Source organism: Cygnus atratus, chromosome 7, assembly GCF_013377495.2.
Source record: "Cygnus atratus isolate AKBS03 ecotype Queensland, Australia chromosome 7, CAtr_DNAZoo_HiC_assembly, whole genome shotgun sequence".
Lineage (NCBI taxonomy): Eukaryota > Metazoa > Chordata > Aves > Anseriformes > Anatidae > Cygnus > Cygnus atratus.
The window spans coordinates 534,300-557,742 of NC_066368.1; the positions used below are offsets into that span (position 1 = coordinate 534,300).

The window sequence follows — 23,443 nt, forward strand, 5'->3', positions numbered from 1 at the left end:
GCACCGTGCCCTCTGAATGTGGAAATGTTATTAGCTTTAGCCTTCGGCGCAATGCACCAACAGTAATTACAGTTATTAGAAACTGCTGAAGGATTAATATGTTATGGCTGCTGAGTGATGCTCCTGGAGCCACGGCCAAGCCTCGCTCTGAGCTGGCGGAGCAGTGCCGTGTCCCACGCAGAGCTGTCCCGTGCTGTGGAGGTTTTGGGGAGACGTGACTGGCAGCACCGTGGTGCTGGCACAGCCTCGGGCTCCTACCAGATCAGAGCGCTTCTCTTTCTCCCCTCAGTGCTAATAATTGTAGGCTATTGAAGATGGAGGGTGTTTGCTGCCTTCAACATCACTAAACGGAGTCTCCTGGAAGGGGAAGCAGCACTTTGCTGCCATGACCCCGAAGCACAGCTCTTCGTTGCGTGCTCCAGGAGGCCAGCAGACACAGGCTGCAGGGAACTGCTCTGGCGTGACGAACCACCTCACGCCTGACCAGCTGCCCGCAGCTGGGTGAAGCACTGCCAGCAACCTGAGACGAAGGAGGCTAAGCAGACAGAAAAGGCGCTGGGATCTTTGTTTTCCCAAGGGATTTTAGGCATTGCTGCACGAGGGCAATGAACAGCTGTGTGGTCCCCAAGCCAGCCCTTCCACAGGCACCCAGCCCTGCCAACCTCTGGTGAGGAGCGACGCTGCCCGCCAGGCCCTGGGCGTGTGCTGCCCCTGCACACATGTGGGCTTCCCTTCAGGCTCCTGGAGGCGAAGCCCTTGGTGGCCTCGCTCCCGCAGCGTGCTGCCCACGGGCAGCTCCTCGCACGTCCTTTCGGCTGGCTTCCACCCGCGGCTGCCCCGGCAGGCGCCTCGCATGCCGCAGCACCCCTGGGACCTGCATGGAGCGGGGGAGCTGCGGCATGGTGCGGGGACGGGCGCGGGGGGGCCGTGAGTACAGGGACGTGCAGCGGGCAGGGGCCTGCAGGTGCTCGGAGCGGAGGTGGGCAAAGCACAGGCTAAAATTTGAACAGCAGCATAGAGAAGGTGTGTTTGAAACTGTTCATTCTTCCTCTGAAAGAGGCAGCAGCATTGTGGATAAATGTCAGGGGGGGAGAGGGACAGAGAGGACAGTGTGGCTTTTATGAGTCTGGAGCACAGCAGCCCTGTAAACACACAAAGCAAAAGAAAGGAAAGTGATTTTTTTTTTCCCATTTTCCTTGCATCTCAGCAGCTTGATCTCACCTCACCCTGAGTACATACATTGCCAGTGTTCAGACTCCAGGAACAAAATGTTTTCAGCTCCAAAGCTGATGTTTTCTCTTGCTTCAGTGCGATGCGCTTCATTGTATAAACCATTTTCTCATTTTGCAAATTTCTTCTGTATTTTTAGAAGCTTTTATTCAGTCCTCAGACAGAAAATGACCCTGTGGCGGAAGCCACGCTAGCATTTAAGCTGGTACATGCAATTTTCAAAGCAGTCTGTGCAGCCCGTCCCTGCCTGTGAAGGTGGCACTCTGGCGGCAGCAGCTGCCCCCGTGCTGCTCGGGTGCCCGCGCGCTGCGGGCTGGGCGCGCTGAGAGCCGGGGCTGCGGCAGGTAACAGCACACCTCGGGCAGGAGCTGCTCCCCCTCGCCCGCCCGTCTCAACCCAGGCAGGGAGGGAGCTCGCCTGCCTGCGCTCCGTCACTGCCCCGCGGAGCGAGCTGCTCCCCACGGCTGTGCCTGCCCCGCCAAGACCCAGGATTTCCTACCCAAAGTTTGCTGCCATCCTGCAGCTCATAAATGGCAATCTGCATACAACAGAACCCAAAAACCTTCTAGGCATCTCCACCCTCTCCAGCCACAGCCTCAACAGCAGGTTCCAGCTAGCCAAGATCATCCGAGGGAAAAGATTAAAAGCTTTTCCTTCCTGGCTTAACTCTGTCCCTGCCGCTCGCGGGGAACGGGCCATCCCACGTCCTACGTGGGGATGGATGCCTGCAAGTGCTCTGCCTACGAGCTCCTCTGCAGGGCCAGCAGCCCATGCCTCTGCTTCGGGACAGCATGTTCTTGTCCAGGACGCTTGTCCTAACTGGAAAAAGTTTTTCTTGGACTGGCAAAAATACCGAGTTTTGGAGCTTGCTGCTACCACCTTCCCCTATCAAACAACACGGCTTTTACCACAAATGTGCAAGGATCTGCAGTTTGCAGGAGTTTGGTCACAGAAGAGTGGGAGTTTAGCCATACAGGCTTGCAGATAATTTGAGAGGTTCCCAGATAAAAAGTCAAAGTGCTGATGAAATTCTCTTTGTCTCAGGCTGTGAACATGGAGGGAATCTTTCAAGCTGCTTTTTCTGCTTTCCAGTCCCTGGCTCTGCTCTGAGAGACAAAGATGATGTTGTTAAGACCGAAGGATAAGCCACGGTCTGGAACTTGTATTTTAAAGGTCACGAAAGACTATCTCCTAATTTCTGAAAAGCTATTTGCCTGAAGTGAATGCCATTGTAATGCTTCAGAAAATACTATGGTACAAATAAATAATGTTTTTATTGGCCTCGTAAATTGGTGCATTGCCATGGGACTTACCAACATTCACTTTTAACAGGGTAAATATTTGATTTACTGAGTTATTAAGAAGTTAAGCAGCAATCATGTTTTACCAGCCGTGCCTGCTAATTAAATGATTCTGTTAGTAACACTGGTGACTGTGAATAACACCGGTGATTCATTTCAATCACAAAACTGCCTTTTTCTTTCAAATGTTTGATAATAAGAAAATGGCCATGCATGTGCGATAGCGCGAGCTCTTGAGAAGCAATAACAATAAATAAACTATAAATAACTGTTGCAGGTTAGAGCAGATCTTTATGTCTCTCCGAGCTCAAGCAAGGGCCCAGCACACGCCAGGCCAGCACGCTGCCAGCCCCGCGGGGCTCCCTGCTGGGGTGTGCAGCTAGAGCCCATGCCACCAGTCCCTCGTGCAGTGCGCAGGCTTCGTCCCCTCCACGTACTTGTAGGATGTGGATAGGAAATGGATGGTTTGGGGCACCATCAAGCAATTGCTGTTTTATTACAAGAAAAAGGCCTGAAGTATTAGGACTTTGACAACAGGCCTTTGGAGATGAAAAGCCAAAAATACCTGGTGCTCCTCTATTGCTCCATTCCTCTGCTGCAGGAGGAGGATCTGCACAGCCAGCAGAGCCATTCAGCTGCCCCAGAGGGAGCACAGTCCCTCCTGTGCGTGCTGTGGGGAGCGGCCCCATCCTTCGCAGACATGCCCACATGTGGGCACAGCACGGGCTGCCCCGGCATGGGACGTGTCTTGCAGGAGAGGAGCCCCTGCCGTGCCGCGGCAGAGCAGGGGCTGCAGCGGGGCACGCACTCCTCATCCGCCAGCCTGGAGGCCTCGGTGCTGCCGCTGGATCTGGTGAGCAGACAGAACCCAGCTGGCTGCCAGCAGCTCTAAAGGTCAAGGTGTGCTTATCTAAATAGCACGTCTTGCCTTTGTGTACACATTCTTCTGTTCTTTTTAAAGATCTTCAGCATTTGTCCTAGATTATTAAAATGTAGCGCTGTAAATCGTATGTTTGCAGTCACACAGCACAGTGTCACAGCTCTGGTAGCACACGTTGTGCCTTTTGCTGCTGAGCTGCTCCTTTCCAATGTCCTCTGCACCTATTTTCTCCTTCCAACGTAAAAATTCATTGGTTTTGCATACTGAAAATTGCAATACATATCATCTCAACTGAAATTAGTCTTTCTGGCATGTTACTCACCAAAGACATAAGGCTCTGAATAGTCAGTCCTGTTTCTTATAGGGAAGCCACAAGTTAGTACTGTCAGAGAACGACAGCCGGGGGCTTTGTTTTGACATCAGCATGCAGGTCTCCATCTTCCTATAAATCAAAGCAACAGATACTGAGCTATCCACTGATCCGTTCTTCCATAGATCTCTGTGGCAGAATCATTCACATTCCAAGCAGTCTTGGAAGTTTATCCATGATTTTTTTAATTCAACAGATTGCATATGCTGTTTGATCAAGTGTAAGAAGAGCCAACCAGTTTCAACAAAAGACAGCGTTGCTGCTGGCAGCCTCTGGCTGTTGTAAGCCTAACACGGGAAATGACACCAGCGAGCAGACCAGAGAGCGCTGTTTTGGTTGTTGCCAGGTACTTTATGTTTGACAGCTGTATGCCTGCCCTCTATCTTTTTTGATATATCCAGTATTTCCTGTTATACTCAAGTATAACAATTCTACAGCCTTGAGGGTAGGAGCCCTATGAGACTCTCCTGTAAGGACAAAATGAAACACAGTCTGCATTTTCTACTTGGAAACTCACCAAATGTTAAAACTGCCTTTCAAAATGTTGCCTGAACGTAATAAACCATCACTTGAGCTAGGCCATGCCTTTGCCACCTGGTGTCTGTCCACTCCAACACGAAGTCAGAGACCCAGGGTGGGTGAAGCACTCTCCATCACCCCACATTGCTTCGTATAGCGGAAGATGTGCCCTGCTCACTTGCATGGTAATGGGGCTGAGGGCTCTTCCGTCCCCATCCACCCCGCAGTTAGGATCACCAGTGATGCTCTGTCTTCGTAACCCTATGGCTTCCTGGTGTCAGCTTCCTGGTTTCGTGCATCTCCTCCCCAGAGATGGGGCGGGAGGAGGGCAGGACTTCTAAGCCCAGTCTCTCTTTACCTCCGCGTTTGCTGAATGCATTCAGGCGAATCTGCTGTCAGGACCCACCCGGCACAGCATGCCTGTGGGGAACGCAGGGAAATCCGGGGGAGGTGGGCAGCTCGCTGGGAAGCGTCACACTACAGGGATGGGAAGGCAAGAGGTGCTGCGTGCCCTGCCGCAGGTAGCCAGTCTGCTTCCATGCTGGCAGGTTCCTCAGAACCATGAACAGGCTGCTTTGCAGCACCACCACTGACTGAGGAAATTCAGTGTGCCGAAATTGAAGCTCGTTACACTTGGAAACACGAAAGGAACTTTATACAGCGTTAATTGGCAGGTGAGCGGGAGCTGAGCGCTGCCCGGGGTGGTGCTGTCCCTGCGGTCCCTGGGGTGCCAGCGCTGCCCCAGTGCCTTCCCAGGCAGACCGGAGTGGATCTGCACAGCGGCGTGACACCACTGTTGTGTCCCAGCCCCAAACTGCACAGGCCAGCCATGAAACCCACTGCTTGCCACAGCACCTCCCTACCCGGCACAGACACTCATGGCTTGGTATTTTCCCCTCAGGACACAGCCACATCCCAGTAAAGCTCCCAGACATCTCTTCCCTGACATGCTGATTCCCCAGCTACAGCCCCAGGCCCCAGCGGTGCAGAAGAGGTGCAGGCTGCCTCCAAAACCGCTTCGGAGGGAGGCGGAGGGGAGATGTCCGGTCTGGGGCTGGCTCCCCACCACCCCGCAGCACAGGCAGGGGGCCTGTGCTTGGATTTCAGCTGCAAATGGGCTTTTAGTCAGGAATTCCCCGAACCAGGAATCATTGTGAAATGCATTGACTGAACTTTTCAACTTGGAAAAGGCCAGAACAAAAGGTTTTCACAGTTCCCAAGTTCTTCCTCGAAATCTGTGTGTGAGACGATGAAGCAAAACTTGTCTTTCTCCTGCGCAAAATTTCAGTGTCGAGCAACTGACAGGTTCCCGAGAAATAAAATTATGTGGAAGTAAAAGAAAAAGCGGAGTTTGGCTTCCCGCAGCTTTACGGGCTGCTGTTACGACGTCCTGCCAGAAGAGGGGCTCGCACCGCGCGGAGCCCAGTCCCGGCAGCAGGGAGCCCTTGGCACCGGGAGGCTCCCCCGGCTGTCCGTTTTCCCCCGGACTGTCACATGGGCCGTATTTTTCAGGGTTTGTGAATCCTGGCCAAGTTGTAAGAAAGGTTTACGAGCCTCGGTGCCTGTTCTTGGTTTCAGCCTCGAGCCAAGCAATATGCAGCGGTTTTCCCTGTTTGCTGCTTGAATTACTGTCTTGTTTTAGAAGAGCTTAGAATAATGCTGGGTTTTAATCTCAAAGCACATACACATCTTAAACAATACCTTGGGTTTTTAACCAGCTTGTTCATTTGGAATCCATTTTGATTATCTGTAAGAGAACAACATTTTTCAGGGATTTTGAGCAACGGTTACAGCTCTAATCTTAATGCTGTCCACCACCCATTAAAAATTTATTTTTAGCCCTTTTGAAAAAGCCCCTTTAAATTTCTGTCACTGCCCAATTCCCCGCTAATTTCACCAGCTTACTGGCGTTATTTCAGGTTGCACACTACCCCCACGTGCACCATCAAGTAGCTCTGTCCCTCGCTGCAGACACGGCACTGTCGGCACGTGGGGGGACCCTGCGAGGGCTGGCACTGCTGCGCTGCGCCGGGATGCGAGGCCTGCCCGACCCCGGGCCCCGTCCAGCCCCAGCAGCCTGCATCGTGCTCAGCCCAGGTGCAAACCCAGTGCCCTGCGCTGCAACACAAAAATGAACAGCATCGGGGCTGAGCGCTCCTCTCTGCACGTGTGCGTCAACTCTGCAAGTGCAGCACAGAGCCAAACCAGCCCGCACAGGCTGCACTCCCAATGCGGAGCAGCCATTTGGGGAACAATGTTAACCTCATCTGAAAACTTCAGTCTGTAGCTGCAATTTAATTGCTTAATACCCACAGCAAGCAGTTTTCTTGCAAATTAATAGTATGAAATCTATTAGGAAATTAAAACTGCTTCCTTGGCACTTCTGTTTTGAGCCTCCTTACCGTCCTGATGTGTTTTCAGAACAGGAGATGCTACTACTCAGAATCTCATAAAAAGGATTTATAACGGTTAGTAATTAGCGTATTGATGCACCAGGCTGCAGTGAAATTAACTCTGGCTTTGTCTGCTTGGACTTGGTTCACTGCTATGCACCGAAGCAGCGGCAAAGTCAGGCCCAAAAGCAGTGATGGGTTTTGCCTGACCCAGGGCCGTCCCCTTCCACCCGCACTGGCATTAAATCAGTGCCACTGTGTTGGCTCGTGACCCAACACATTTGCCAGGCACGTTACGTGTTGGGAGTGCTGCTGCCTGTGGGTTCAAGGTGTTCTGTGGGCACCGCGGCAGGAGCCAGGCGCGCTCAGAGCTGCTGAGCACAGCGCCAGCCTCTGACCTTCAGCCTCCTGCCACCAGCCCCCAAGGTGCTGTGCAGCCCCAGCACCACAGGAAGCACTGCCCTGTGTGGGCATGGGAACCAAAGGCCAAATTTAAGGGACTCAAGACTCTGTGTGGGAATGGCAGTACTTCTGTGGCAGCCTCCTGCCGCTTCCCACTCGGTGCTGGGGATGAGGGGAGTTAGGCAGGTTTTCTGCAAGCCTGGCGGGGCCACCTCAGAAGGCAGCACCTTGACCTACTTGACTTAAACCCGCAGGACACACTGAATTAAACCTGGGGCTGATCAGCCTCCCCTGGCTCTAGTGCCATGGAAGGGCAGAAGCAGCATAAATTCACCTTTTCATGTTCTGGTTCAGCTCAAGGGTAGGCTGGAAAACCCCTGATCAGGCTGAAAGAAAAAAACAGGATGTTTTCCTGCACCAGGATCAGAATCCTCTTATTAATCCAAGTCAGTCCTTGGAAATTGTGACAATGATGGAGAGGCTGATGGGACTGAAGAAGTGTGTAATGCATTTCACGATAGAGTGACAGTTTATATATTTAGCATTCTACTATGCCAAAATGCAGAGGCAGCACATTTTTGATCTGGGCTTTCATCCTGAGGGCTGACCCTGCCTTCCCCCTGCATGACAGATACTGCAGCGAATTTAGTAAGAGAACTTCTTCCTCTACAGATCTTTTTACTAGTGATGAAAATCCTGTAACAGTTAGCTTCTTTATCACAGTTGCATGATTTCTGATCTCTTAAAAAATGAATACTAACAGAAAATGTAGTAAAGAAGTAGGGTTCCTTGCACTGCTATAAAAATACAGCCTGGTATCATTCCCTTATTCCCTTTACAGAATCTAGCAGGTGAAATAGTAGTCCTTATTTGCCAACAGCTGCTCACTGATTTTTTTCTCCACAGCATCTCCAAAGCCTCATGAGAGCCATAATGTGAAGACCTTCACCCATGGTCAGGACACAGGCAGCTGCAGTTCACTGTTGGTGAGAATAGGTACTATATGCTCATAACACAAAGCCAGGCTTTAGAAAGGTACCCCTGAAATTCAGGGTATTTTTAATCCCGTGACGGTTACTATCAGCATTTCTCAGTAAAGAGGTATTGTCGCTGTTCTAAGGGGAAACGATGTCTGGTGTTCATGAGCTGTGAGCTGAGCAGGGGACATTTGGGTTCCAGGAGTCACGCAGAGGCACGCAGCCACTGGCTGGGAAACAGGCCAAAATCTTCTGATCCAGTGTGCTCCAGTTTGTCAGCACATTTTGATTTGTTCTCTAGCAGGAACGCTGCAGCAGCACTTCAGCCAAAGCGTTGCTGCAATATGTGCTGCGTAGAGGAAGGGGTGCTGGCAGCAACTGCTGCGGCGACAGGGGCAGCAGAGATGCCGGGGTGCTGAGGGGTGCGTGCCGCGCCTGTCCCACGTGCAGGGATGGCAGTGAGGTATTGCTAGTGGGCAGGCAACACCAATCTGCCTCCCCGGCTGTGGGCACTGCTCAGGACAGCTTTGGGCCATTTTAGGCTACACGCACAGTCCTAGAGCCAGACTCCTCGCCGTTCCCTAACCCCTTCCCCGGGTGACAGGGACAGTCCAGCGGAGCAGAACAGGCAGGTACCAGCTCCCGGGGGGCAAATCTGGGACTTGGCATTTTGGACTTTGACACAAAGGAGATGAGAACCAGGGATGCCTTATGGAGCTGTGCTCATCCACTCTAGGGGACGCTCACAGCCCTGCATCACCAGTGGCACGAGGGTGGCACAACGCCCAGGACACAAGCTTTCCAGATCACTTACCTCTTCTTCAACATCCTGCATTTGGTAAGCCAGACCTCTGCCCTTGTTTCCATCTGCAGAGTCCTGTGCTGTGTCCAGCCTCCACACAGCAGGCCTGCTCTTCGACATTTTCCAAGGTCTTTTGTTCTGCAGAGGAGGGAAAGCTAACAAAATAAAGGACGGGATGCAAAAGGGATCCAGCTGTCCTCATAAAAACTGACATTGAACAGTGACAATGGGAACTATTACAACTGCATTGCTGGAAAAAATATTTATTAGGCAAATTCAGTCTTTCGGTGGAAAAATAGTGACAGAAACATACAGAAATATAAAGTAAAATGTAATGAACTCATTTGCAAAAGCTGCCCACCATCTCTATCAAAGTCTACCTGTGCAGATCCCAGCATTCTGCCTATTTGCTTTCCTATTTTTAGGAACTAATTTTGGTTTTATGAAGTAATTTTCAGAAATCAGTACAGCCATTCATACAGAGATTCAGTATGTTAATAAATAAGGCAGACTGAGGAAATCCAGTAACAAGTCTCCCCCATGTTATAAATTCATCTACAGTAGAGCTCATAGGTTAAAGCATTTCATCTAAATCACAGAACACACACACACTTTATAACTTAGCTCTGAGTCTTGTTTTAAGAGGTGGCCTCAATTACTGGGACTCCCCTGAGATGAATCTCTGGAAAGCCTTCACTGTTTTTGAAACAGAAACATGCTGAATAAGGTCTCCCTTATAATCTTTACAAAAGGTACTTGATTCCATCACTTCCTTGCTGAAAGCAAAAGATTTTTCTTGTAGGGTTCTGTGGAACATGCAATTCCTACACCTTTCGTTTTTCAGATCTGATATTTTTATTGTTGTTGTTATGAGTTAACCCAATGATAGGAAAAGGAGAATCTTCTGGCAGCATTACCTCCTGCAGTTTGGTTTTCTGAAAGCATTTAAAACAGACTTAGAGAGCTGCAGGACACGGATTCACCAGTGCTCTCACTTGCAGGTGTCGCACATCCTGAAGCCAGTACTCATTCTCCCACAATGAATCTGCCTGTCTTTATGCAGGTAACAGCAAACACTGTAACGGTGTAGGACAAACCAGCTCGGACACGTTTAGATACGCAGGTGGGAGTCGCAGGACACAGACTACGAAACTTCCAGTTTGGCATGGTTGTGCTTGACTTACCCAGGTGAAAACTGGATGTAAATAGGTCCTTGCAGAAACCTCTCCGTGACCTGGAGGTTACTGAGCGGGGTCCTTCACACCTCGGTGGGCAGTAGGTGTGCCTTTGGACCAGCATCCTGCAGGATCACTGGGCTGGGCTGAAATGGGGTCCTGGCCATGAGCAGGGGCTGTGTGGTGAGAGGTGGGGTTGGGCACGGACATCAGGGATTATTAGTGCCATCAAGGCTCTGGCAAAACTAACAAGTTGCCAAAGTCACAGTTTTAATAGATTTTTAAAAATATATCCTATTTTTTTTTCTGCAAAATTAGTTGGCATCAGTGATAGCTATGCCTTAGCAGTAGCTGGCCAGGGAGGCGCGGCTGCCCCACGTACCATAACGGTCTTACTGCAGCTAGCACAGGCGGGCGCAGGGCGACTGCAGCCCACACCAGCTGCCGGTGTGTAAATACAGCACGTTCAAATAGCTCAACAAAATAGGATTTCAGTCCTCTGTTTTTAAATATTGGACATTTCGAAACAGCTTATTTATTTGCTTCAGTAAACACAATTCTACTGTGTCCCATATAGCAGCCATGAAGCTTTAGCTTCCTGGGCATTATTTTCAGCAGATTTGTCCTTTCCTTTGTGCAGCATTCATTGTCTAGCCTGACAGCTGCTCCTCTGTCTCTGCTCACTCCTTTTTATCAGTAATCTCTTCTTTGATTTCTGCTTGGTTTTGTTTTTTTTTGCTAAATGTCATAGCTTATTTCTCAAGTCCTGAGCATACACAAAAAGACAAGCAATGTGATGAGAATGCACATACGGCCAGGATTCTGGAAGTAACTTCAGTCTGGCCTGCACATCCATACCTGCAGAGACAGCCATGCTAATGCTTCCCATGCTTCTGACCTGAGGACAGCAATATGCCAGGGCAGCCTGCCTTGCAGCCTCAGTGTTTTATTTCCCGAATGTGAGCGCAGCCCCACACACGACTCTGCAAGAGACTGACCCAGGGGCAGCCGAACCTCAGCGCTGCTGCCTGCTGCGGCCCAGCCCGCAGCTGGGCACTGATGCGGACCCTGCACAAGCCCTCCCCTTCAGCCCCAAATTTCCACTGCTGCTACAGTCAGCACCCTCACCAGCTGGTCAGGAGTGGGGCATCAGTCAGGGCAGGGCAGTTTCCCAGCCTCGCTGCTGCAGGGGACAGAAGGACGGCACCCTGCCCCGTCCCCACATGGTCTGCCAGCAGCGGGTGCCCTGCGGGATGGCCCTTGGCACTTGCAGCTCGTGGTCAGAAATGTGTCTGCAGAAGTCAGTGGTGCAGCCCATAACAGTCAGAACATTTACACCAGATGCCTCCCTGACTGAAATTACCTCAGCGCCTATTTTCTGGGCTCATAAGAGAAAACGCTTCTGAGTACCACAGTATTTCCAGGCTGAATATGATGTAACTACAGCAGACTTTTTTGCAAGAACAGATTTTGTCATTTCTGACAGAGCCCCGATAGTTAAGGGATTAGAAAACAAGAGCATAAAAGATGGCCATTGCCTTGTTAGATCTCCAAATTTTGTGTAGACTTGAATACTTTGGGATGGATAAAGAATGGGATGTTTGGGTCACTTCCTGTCTGAGTCATTAGAAATCAAAAAAGCCATACAAGAGTTAAAAACGCAGCAAAGCTACAATAAATATTAAGCAGGTGTTTATTATGGTGACATTTCAACAAGGAAATCCTCCTGACTCTGCAGGACGGGAAACGGGCCTCCCCTGGAATAAGCAAATACAATAAATGCAGACAGTGACCTTTTGGCACCAGGAGGATGGTTTCTGCTCTCGGCGAGGGCTCACCAACCTGCTGCAGCGCCTGGAGGGGGTGCAGGAGCACGGTGCCACCCGCGCCGGCTGGCTGCACGTCCCAGGAGCTGCTGCGTCATAAATGCAATGCACCAGCTGCGTGACAGGCGCTGTGGGGGCGTTACTAACTTGCAGACTAATCACTGTTCTGACCATGCCATTGTCTGCTCTGCACACTTCAGGCTGGAGGAGACATTCATTCCCTTGGAGGAGCTGCTAGATTGCTCAGATATAGCAGCCAGGGCACTGACTGTCCCCTCATTGAGTTGGCACACGATGGGTATCAAAAGCCTTCATGACACTGTGTGGCATTTCCACAGCTGGAGACACGGTGCCAGACATTGTTACTGAAATTATCAGCTGTTGTTAGTCTTAGAAATGTGCCCTCCATAAACCGCGAGGTGGGGCAGATAACTGCAGCACTGCTGCTCTGCAGTCATCCTGCACGGCCGCCTCCCCTCCCCGCACACAACCCGTAAACGTGGCCCGTAAACCAGCCCTGCCGGGGCTGCGAAACGCTGTCCTGCCCATCCGGTGCCAGGAGAGAGACCTCTCTGCTGCCGGCAGCGCTGGCGTGTGCTGGGTCAGCACCAGCATAACCGAGGTCCCAGCGGAGGAAGGAGGGACTGAAGAGCCGGGCAAGCCAGGAGCTCAGCAAGCCCTGGGCTGGTCTCGTTAGGGTGCCACGGGCGTGCAGCAGGGCGGTGGGGCAGCGCGGCTGCAGCAGTGCCCGGCACAGAGCATCCTGCCCAGCTCCGCCTGAGGCTGCCCGGACAACACCCAAACGCTAACGCCTGTATGTGAACTTCACCACACCTTATCACAATATTGCATTTCATCCAAATTCTTTATCTGCCTTTTGTGAGGGATCCCTGTCTTAGGCTTGGTGAGCAGTTACTCACCCAAATCTGGAAGAACCACCGTTATTATGTGTTACTATTATTTTAGCTAATGCAGCTACAGGTGCCATTCGTTTCCTTTTTGAAAAGCGCTATGGTAAACTTATTCCATACGAAATGCAATCCTTACTTTCCCTTTGTATTCCTGACTTTAACAAGTTGGCTAATATTTTAGGGAAAAAGTTCCTTCTCGCAGAGTTAGTTTAGCAACTCAGCATTTGAACAGAGCCGGTCATATGGTGCGGGGCAAATTAGCCAAGCTGCAAATGAACTTTTGTTCTTGAGTCTTTTCATGGGCAGCCTCACGGAGAGGACACAGGGTGATGGGTGTGAGTCGCACCGGCAGGGGTTTGCTCTCACCATGCGGAAGGAATGCTTTCCAGTGAGGGCAGCCAGTGGTCTCCCATGGCCCCTCCATGCTGGGCTGCCCTGTGAGCGTGTGAGGCGTTCTGTGGTGCTGTCCCATGCACATTCTTACATGCTGAGGAAAAAGGTCAGGCAGGAGAAGGGCTCTGCCTGCACTGCGGCACAGGGCGCGCGGTGCCCGTGCCTCTGCCTGACGCTGGCCGGGTGTGAGCTGGCCGACCCCGGGCACTGCCGTGGCCCCGGTGGCTGCTGTGGCCCCACAGCTCAGTGCTGGCCCCATGCTGCTTCCAGCCAGCGGCTGCGTCTGCCCTGGAAGAGCTGCTGGTATTTTTTGCACTGGCACGTAGGGACCTGCTTTTGGCATCAGCTAACGTATGGCAGGGGATGAATTAATCTGTCCAGAGAAAGGAATTTGCTGTGGGAAATGTTGTTATTTCGATGTTTGATTTATCCAAAGTCAGGGTGAGAAGCTGAGGCACTGAGTAGTTCTGCGAGGTTGCAGCTCAAACAATAGCTAAGTGAGCTGTCCTGACACTGAAATCTCAGGCTGAACTACTGACTTGAAATCTTTTATTTCAAAATACCACTTTGGAAGAACAATTTAGGGAAAGCTATGCCCTCCAGCTGAAACAATTTCAGGGAGAAATGCTTCAACTGACTTGCACAGTGAATATACGAGAGCTAAACAGGAGATAACGAATTTGCTTACACACAAGTGTGCTGCTTGGCGTCTGAAGAACAGCTATTTCACAGCTCCCTTCCATGAAGTCCTGTGCAGAAGAAGGAAATTGCAGGGAAATATGGGTGGATGCTACGACAGTAAATACAATCTGAAATTCAGATGAATGCTCACAAACGCTGACTGTGTCCTGTTTAATCAACTCCTGTTGCGAACTTAATTTGTATTGATCATGAACATCTAAAGCTGGAGATTAGTACCAGCCATGACTATAAACTGTGCTGCACTTGTTTGCAAACAGTGGCTTTCCATGTACAAATTGGTATGTTGTCATGTCCCTAAGGGAAAAAATATTTGGGATAAAGTGTTCCACATGTGGAATATTCCAGAATACTCTGGTACAAAGCACTGGAGCACACAGGCTCCAGCCCGTTCCTGGTTTGCTGTGCTTGTGCTTACAGCTTGCTGTCGGGGCAGGGATGGCAGCGGGAGGAGGCGGCTGGGAGGGCTCCGCGGGGCAGATTTGGTGCCAGTGTAACAGCCTAGCGCAGGAGGGACGGCACACCAGGAATGTTCAGCTAACAGCTCAGATGAGTGTGCCTTTCCTGAAATGTTTGCAAGCTGCTTACTGCAGGTGTTAGCACTTTTTTTCTTAAGATTGTGGCAGGGCAGCGGTTGGCAGGTAGGGGGGCAGCTGGTCGTGCACCGAACACCCAGCTTCGCAGCAGCTGGGACATGCTGGCCCCAGGCAAGGAGTCGGCTCCGACCACGCTCCCTCCTCCCAGCTCACGCCCGGCCCAGCTTTTTTGGGCTTTCTAGCCCTGGTTTTCTGCTGCTTTGTCCCTCCTCTTGCTTGCTACTCCTGTCCTCCTCCCACCCCTCTTGGCAGGCTTTCTTAGCGAGCACCAAAAATGGCAGCTTCTGGCATTTACTAATGTTTTAAGTTACTATTTTTTTTACAAGTTCACACAGTAAGGAAGACGATAACCCCCCTCAGATAAGCTTCTCTTCCACTCTGTACAATACCTGGTAACAGAACTCTGCTTCAGCACCCTCTCTGTGTCTGCTGGAGGATGCACAGCAGATAGAGATCACCGAGAAGGAAACGGTTGGAAACGCTGAGCGCACAGCGGGCTGGGTGCTGGGCGCTGCGCGATGCTGGCGGCCCTGGGCTGCTCCGCGCCACGAGCAGCCCGGCAGCCTCCAGGCAAGCAGGGGCTGGCTCTCCGCACCCGACTGGTTTGCAACTCGCACAGCCAGTTGGTTAAGGCTTTCCTCCAAGTGAGCTCACTTCCTTCTCTTGAATAAATAGCGTTAAATGGCTTTGACGTCTCTCTTCTCACTCTATTTGCTTTCTTTATGCTCAACACTGGAGCAGAAAAGCTCCCAGATGAACAGACCTGCACGAGGTGCATGACGCTTGCAGTGCTCACCAGAATGGGCCACCCGCACCTACCTCCTTTGTGCAGGGTGCCTGGGCCAGACCTGCTCTGGGGGCGCGGGGGAGCTGGGGCAGCTCCTGTCCCCCCCAGGCAGCTGTGGGGTCTGCACGCCAGGGCTGAAGCCGCGACAACCCAGGTCACCCACAGGGCTCCTCTCATGTCCAGAGGGGAGCATTTATGTTTTCCATTTCTGCAGCTCACAGCCACTGAAGGGGGGAAATTGTCTGGGATGCTACCATTATGTTTATCCTTGAATACCAGCACGAGACTTTCCAAAGGAAAGAGGTGAAGGTTTGGTGAAGAAACTTCCCAATGCTTACCTTTGGGATGTAGAAGTGTGTGGGAAATGTCGTACGAATGCCTGGCACAGGCGAGAGACCTTCGAAACATGGCACTTTGGACATCGAGCTGCCACGCTGCAGGCAGCGTTGCGGGCACGGGGACGCAGGGAGCGGTGCGAAGGGCACAGGGGCTGCGCACATCCACAGCTTGACAAACCCTCAGGGGATTCCCTGGCAGGAAAGCAGCACTAAAAGCCTTCCTAACAGTGTGGGAAATGTCATTCGCTGGTTCTGTTCCTTGCTCAAGATACGAGTCAGAGATGAGAGGCCTACAAGACACAACCCTGTTTCACCGAGAGGCTCTGTGAAGAGGCGCGATGGAGCAGTGGAGCCGTGCCCGTGCTGTGCCAGGGCTGAGCAGGCACCATCAGCATCTGCCTTGGGGACGCGTGCACCGTGCCAGCTGGGCATTCTTCTCCTCAGAGAGTTTTTCTCCCTGAAGAAAACAACCCTCTGCTTTGCAGGTTGATGGTCCCCTCATCAGCTGCACCATTTTTGACCAGGGAAATGAGGGCTGGGCACATGGAGCTGGCACTGGGCACGGGAGGAGGCCCAGGAGCGACAAAAGGGACCGCATCCTGGGGCAGGCACCACAGGCAGCCCCGGTGCTCGGCCAGCCCGGCCGCTGCAGACCTGTGCCCCAAGAGCTATTGTAAAAATGAGCGGGATGGCACAATAATGATAACACCATTAGCAACAGCTTTGAAGTGGAATTAAAATGACTTTTTTTTTTTACATCTTAAATATGAAATGTTACTCTGTGTTTGCCTTTAAGGAAGCTGAATAAAGCCCTCACAGCAAAACATGCCCTGTTCCTGAGTGTTTGGCTGCTCCCGCTGTGGACTGCAGCCTCACCGCTGGGACCGCAGGTCCCTGAGTTACAGCAGTCTCCACCCCGGCAGGGACAAGCGACTGACTCCTCTGAACGGCATCCTCTTGTGGCACATGGGCTGACGGGTGGGAAGGGGGAAGCCACTGAAAATGTCACCGGCCACAAGGAATTTATGCGTTATACTCTGCTTTATCTCACCAATTATTATGTCACTACATAAGTAAAGGTGATGTTTCCCTGCATTTGTTTGTTTGTTTGTTTGTTGTTTGCTCAGAAACCATCTTTGCAGTCTACACATGTACAAAGGCAAGCGGACAGGAATCAGAGCTATTATGATGTATGACTACAATGCTAATAAGGAGATCGCCACAGTCCATTAGACATACACAGGATGAGAATACAACCCAGCCACAAGCATGGTGCTACAAGAATACATGAGCACCGTGCAGGAAATCACAGCCAGCTGGCCAAGAATGGGCCCAGTTGCCGGCCCCCTCGTTGTGCTGTCTGCCACACGGTGAGCAGAAGCACAGGGCTTGGCGGCAGCAGTGGTTCCTGCGGCGGGTGGTGGTGGGCGAGTCGCGAGCAGGACGCGCGGCACCTTGCGGCCACCGCTGCCGTGGCCAGGGATGCGGCCGGACCCTGATACAGGTGAACACTGCTGATGCTGCCAACCACCCTCCAAATACACCTCTTCTGGCAAGAGGTTTCTGAATAATTCAGTAGTTGCCATAAAGGAAGGGAAAAAAAAAAAAGGAATTTGTTGCTATTCTCATTCTGTTCAGCTGTTTCACTGCACTCTTCACCGAGAAGAAAAAAAAATACTGCTATTTTAATTTCAAACACAATCCGTATGAAATATCAGTCTGTACACACCAAGGTTCATTGCTTTCAGGCAACGACTCATAAATATTCATTAGAGAATTAAAGAGCTATTAACAAGGGTAAGTGTTGGGGAGCATTCATTAGCTGTCTTCCACAAAAAATGAAATTTGCATTTTCCAGTGTGGAAATCCACTTTGTGAAACAGCACCTTGATTGACAATAAAACATGGTATGAGACTTGAAGTAAGGCAATAAACACCCACCTCTGATACAAAGGATGCTTTGGATTCCGCAGCTGAGACTTTTCATGGAGATGATATAGTTTTTGTAAACCTTAACTACTCAGCTCTGGTCCAAACTCACTGTCCCAGGTGCATTTGCTGGACCAAGCACCTGAGCACACTTCTCCTGAAGTCACGGGGACACAAACTTGTCTCTTTTTAGCAACTGTGATTCACCTTGATTTGTGTATCTTGGCCCCTGCCTGCACGTTTCCTGTAATGAACTCCCCAGAGGACGCTTAGCCCTGCAGCGCGGTACAGCTCTGGGTTCTGTCCGTGCTTCTCGCGGCACGAGCTGGTGCCCATGGCTGGGTGCCGCTGCACGTCGCCAGCCACGCGTCGCCCACGGACGGACGTGGCCTGCGGGGACAGCGCCTCGCTCTGCGCCCGGCCCTGCTCTCGTCTCCGTCAGGGCTGGCAGGCGCCATCACCGAACAACACCTCGGGTGGGTCCCCAAGCCATCCGCAAGGAGGGCAGAGGGACTCCGTGGTTGTATCTAAGGGAGTAGGGTACGGCGGGGGCTCCAACGGAGCAGGGGGAAAACGATCGCTCTGGGGCCAGTGCAAGCGAGGTGATGCAGCACACGCTGCTGGTGGGGGCTGCCTCACAGGGGCTCCCCAGGCAGGGCTTCGTGTGCGTGGCGGCCCTACAACAGTGCCAGGGGAAACGGGCCCCTGTGACGCCAGTAATTTTCCTACATCTGCAGCTAATGGGAATGCATAGGAGAATCCCAGGGGAGTATCTATTAGGTAAAGCAATTATTTCTCAGCCTGAAAGGCAAGATGTGAACCACGTCCCCTAATGTCTCTCCTGAAGCATAATTCAATAATTGATATTTGCTCTTCTGCACTTGTATGGTGAAGTAATGGCATCTGGAAAGGGGGAACCTGGAGCAGAACAAGGTTCCCCTCGGTGGGGATCATACATAATAGAGGACTTTTTACCCAAGACATGAGTAGCTACTGGACCACAGCTTTGGATTCACAGCGACAGCCTGGGGTCCGCACGAGGCAACCGAAACCTCCGGTCTGTTCCCTGCTCCTGATGGAAAGCTTCCAGGGACCTGTAACTGGAAAGAAAATACTAGAAACCAGCACAAGAGGGGATGCCTTGTCTCTGAAGGTTATCTGACACTGCAAACCAGTGCCCTGGGCAGGGGTGGGGGGAATGGCTGGGTACAGACGCTCCCACCCCCGAGCGCTGTCCCCCGGGTCCGTGGCTGCAGCGGGCACTGCTGGGGGAACACAACATCTACTGAGCAGGGCCTGGCGGCCAGAGTCCTGTGGCAAACTGAAGTCCCATTCTGCTGCCATCAAATTAGCCATAAATTATTTCCTGAAGTCTCTGAATAGGGGTATTTGAAACTGCAAACTGACCATGGCCAGAAGCTCTCATAATATATTTCTCTGTAAAACCATAGCAAGGTATATGTAAATATTTGCACATATACAGGGATACATGCACACAAACTTCTTTTTTCTATTATTATTTTTTTATTTGTTAATACTGCCTGCTTCTGTTGAACAGCGTGCACCCTGTCAGTGTTTGACTGACGTTCTGTATGCACAGGGCGTGGGACTGACAGAAAAGCAGGCACACAGGGACAATTTTTTCATCTTTCCGTACCCCCTCCAGTGAGTATCTACTGCTCTGTGCTTTCTTGGCTCTTTATAAATACAAACCAACCATGTAGTGGGGCCCTGTGAAATAAGTAAATAAAGGTATTCCTCCTTCTCATAGATGAATGATAGAGAAGTATCAACATGCATATACACATACATTTGGGGTCAAAATTGCATCTTGCTTGGCTCAAATTTTCCAAAGATCAGTTTCAAGCTTGCTTGAGTTAGGGGTAAACCTCACTGGTCAGTGAGCATGGGTCAAAGCCTTAGAACAAAAGCAGGCATGCAGTCAGGGTGCTGAAAGTTTATCCTAAATTCATTAAAGTTACAAAACATTTTCTGACTTTCAGGAAAGTTTCATGATTTCTACCTTTTTGGGGCAGACTGAGTTTACAAGCAGGGCGCAGGGCCTGACCCCTGCTCCCTGAGCCTCTGCCCCCGTTTCAGAAGGCGACGCAGCTGACCGAGCCCCGGCGCCGTTGCACCCATGGCCAGGAGCCTGCGGCAGCCGCAGCTCGGCGGCTGGGGAGCTGTTTGGGCACCCAGCACCCGGCACCCGGCACCCGGCGGAAATACGGGACGCGCTCAGCTGCCAGGTCTTCGGAAGGAGAAGCAGCCAGGCTTTCAGTCCCAAACACCTCCTCACGGCTGCCATCACCCCGATGCACGCACTGGGCAATAAAAGTTTGATCGAACCGACGAATTAATGTTCATACTGAAGTACCACTTTTATCGTGCCGTATCTACACACAGTTCCTGCCATAGGCTCTCAAAAGGCATCGATAGCACAGGCTCATTAGCTGTTTAACCTTCCCGGGGCACACACACTGCAGTGACGTTCAGGGCCGGGAGGCGCAGGCAGCGCCCCTGGCAGCAGGGTGAGCCGGGGCCTCAGCCGCCGGGCCGGGGGCAGCGGGGGGCAGCGGGGCGGGTAGGGCGCTGGCAGCACCACAGCGCAAATGCACAGCAAATGCATCTCTGCTTTCATAGGAGAGGAGGCAACGCAAACACACAAAGGCTGTTTACATAACAGAGCAGGGAGGGGAATATCTCCATTATCAGCTAGCAATTTTTCCAGACAAAGAAGTCTTCTTCTGTAACCCAGTAATCCTCTTATGCGCCAGCCACACATAATTGACGCGTCTCGTTTAAACTCCTACAGGAGCACAGGACCATTTCTTGTTTAGCTGGTTTTCAAGCCAGCGTGCCAGCTTTCCACATTTTCCATTACTCCACACCTTACGTCCTGCCAGTGCCGTCGGTAGGAAATGGCACGCACTCCCGCTGGGCCCGTCACCCCGCCCCGCGCTGCTGTCACCACACACAGCCCAGTATCAGCTGAAATTCCTCTGCTTTATCCAGGCATGACCTTCCTATTTGGAAATCAGGTTTAGTCTCCCTTGATCTGTGATTTTCCATTTCCTCCTTGTGCAGGTCTTGCACAATGACCCCGAGCAGCTCTGTCTTTGCCACGGCACTTGCCCGAAAAATCCCTCTTGCCAGAGGAGAGGCAGGCGGACGACCCTGGCAGCGCAGTGTGCTCTCCCTGGGCCTGTGCAGGGCAGGGCTCCCGCAGCGGCATCCCCAGCACAAGCCGCTGCCTGAGCCCAGCTGTCCCTGGCCAGGAAGGCAGAAAAGGCAGAACAGAAACCATGAAAGCCTCGACACCTGGGTTTCTTACAGGCTCCAGCCTGCTGATAAGAGTTTTGCACCTCTCTTACATCTCTTACACGAGAGGGGGTTAAAAAAAGCTTTGAATTCGTCACTACAGAACTGCCAGTGATTAGCAAAGTCCCCAAAGCCTGCGGGTTTTGGTGCAGCCAAAGCCTGGGGGTTTTGGTCCTGCAGCTGATGGCCAGCAGCATCCCATCCCATGCAGCTTCCCGTCCCGTCCCACGCGGGTGCGGGGCTCCCTGCCCTGCCGGTGCCTTAGGGGAGGCCGGGAGCTGCTGCAGAGCTGGGGAAGAGCCTGCACCCACCCCGGCGTTGTCTGCCCCCAGGTTTGGAGGTGGCACCATGGGCAGCACACGGTGACAGTGACGGGGGCTGCGAGGGCAGCGAGCCCCAGCAGGACGCCTCAGCCAGCCCCCAGTCCCCAGCTCCCAGCAGAGCGGGGCCACAGAAGAGCAGCCGCTCAGCAAAGCACCGGTGTGTGCATGTGGCAGGGGGTTTGGCACACACATGCACACAGCCAAGCTTGGCTTTCCTCAGGTGATTCGTGCACGTTGCTTCTATCGCCAACAGAAATCGAGGGGCTCGTTACTTGGAAGGGAGCTGAGCTGCGCTGTGTGCAACCGACTCACGTGGGCTTCAGGAGCCCAGGGTTTATTTTTAGACCCATTTATTTTCCTCTCACTTTAATCTCTCCTGGTTTAATCTGTTTTTGCGCTCCACTCTGACACTAGCGATAGGCAAAAAAATAATCAGTTAAACAAATAAAAACCCCAAGCCCCAGCACAGCGTGTTATTGACCACAGCAAGAGAGAAAGCAGACACAGAGGAAACTATTTATAGCAGAGATAAACAAGGTAAAGGGTTTTGCTGAACGAAAGGAAATGGAAAAATAGAGCTAAGGCATAGACCTTGAACGCGCTGCCCTTGCCTGGGCCCAGGAAGGCTGGCTGGCTCCTGCCCTGCCCGCCAGCCCCGTGCCCGCACTGCCAGCACGGCACGGGGATGGGGACGGGGACGGGGACAAGGACACTGCAGTCACTGCTGGGAGCAAGCGGGGCTCTTGCTGCTGGGGCTGGGTGCAGCCGAGGCTTTTCTGGGCTTCACACAAATGCTGAGTGGATTTATTTTTTTTCTGCTCTAAAAATTTAATGGGACAAGAAAGCATTTCCTGCCCCACCCTGCAGAGAATTGCTGGTGTGTGACGCAGAGGGGCTGGCGGGCTTTAACCTGCTTTCAGCAAGAGCTAGGGAGAAGATGCTTTGGGCACTATTCGGACAGATTTTAGCAAGAACAAAGGTATTTATTCAGAAAGATACAGAGCATAGATCTGTGTCACACTAACTCTGAGAAACCCTAACGCATTAAGTAGGACTAATCCACCTGAGCCTTGCAGTGAGAAGAAATACACAGCAAATGTGTCTTAAACAGGGATTTCCCTCAGCATCTGTGCTGTCAGACTTCTGGCAAGGCAGCCTGCCTTTTTGTTCGTTGTACTTCTCTGCATTGAAGAGGCCTGGCAGGGGCCGTCTGCCGCAGCAGAGCAGGGTCTGCCAGGCAAGGGGTCCACAAGGGAGCATGGCCCCACGCAGCCCCACGCCGAGCTGCACAGCCCCACACAGCCCCACGCCGAGCTGCACAGCCCCACACTGAGCTGCACAGCCCCACACAGCCCCATGCTGAGCTGCACAGCCCCACACAGCCCCAGGCACCACTCCAGCCTCCAGCCCCTCGGGGCCACCCCACTCCGGCAGGGGCTGGGGAGGTACGGGGCCAGGGAGGCGTGGGGGTGCTGCTGTGCACCCCCTGCCCAGGCAGCAGCCGGGCAGGCACAGCGCTGAGTGATGCTGCCCGGAGCTGTGAGAGCCCTGCCTGCAGCGCTCACGCATGATTTCCACAGCTCTAGTCAATTCTTTGGGAACTCCTTGCAGGTAACACAGTTGTAACCGAAGATAAGCTTCTGCGTTTGTATTTTCTTAGCCTGTTTGAAACTCGCCTAAATCAAATCAGAGGGTTAATCCCTACGTTTTAGACACGGGGAACAATGCCATGTTAATTCTTTCCTGTAGATTTGCTAATTTGACTTTCTTTTTCCAGAAGCATCAAAGCAGAACCCTCCAGAAGAGAACTTCCTAATCAGCAAAGCTAAAAAGGAAATCACTTATTTAGTGGAAAGGATGTAGACATACCAAAGGGAAACATTTCCATATTCTTTTTATAGCTCTGAAAAACAACTTTAAAGAGCGTGTTCCCTAAAATCTATTTTTATTGCAAAGACATGGAGCTCTGGGGCCCTTCCATGCAGTCATCTTGTTCTCTGGACCTATAAATAAGAACATCAATAAGATGAATTGGAACATCTTTTCGTTGTTCAAAATATTGTACTTTATTGATTGAAAGAAGAGGAAGGAAATCAGGAAGAAACAATGAACAAGTTAAGAGTCCATAGCAAATGCTTAGATGAGACGTCCCAAGCCCTAAGTCAATCCTGCAGCTTCTACATGGGCTGTGAAATTTTTTTGGACTCTTTAAGTCCAAAGAAGTCCAAGTTTAGCCCAGCAGGAACACATCGTTATACATGAGAACTAGTC

The 23,443-nt window shown here is 51.7% G+C and overlaps 1 long non-coding RNA gene across 1 annotated transcript; it reads right to left on the minus strand.

The window, feature by feature from the left end:
• Positions 1-3,518: 3,518 nt before the first annotated feature.
• On the minus strand, positions 3,519-10,168 carry LOC118248544 (uncharacterized). The gene is made up of 3 exons (XR_004778778.1): positions 10,059-10,168; positions 8,887-9,012; positions 3,519-6,047 (listed from the first exon to the last, which is right to left on the minus strand). It is a non-coding gene; the product is annotated as an uncharacterized LOC118248544 (long non-coding RNA).
• Positions 10,169-23,443: the final 13,275 nt, after the last annotated feature.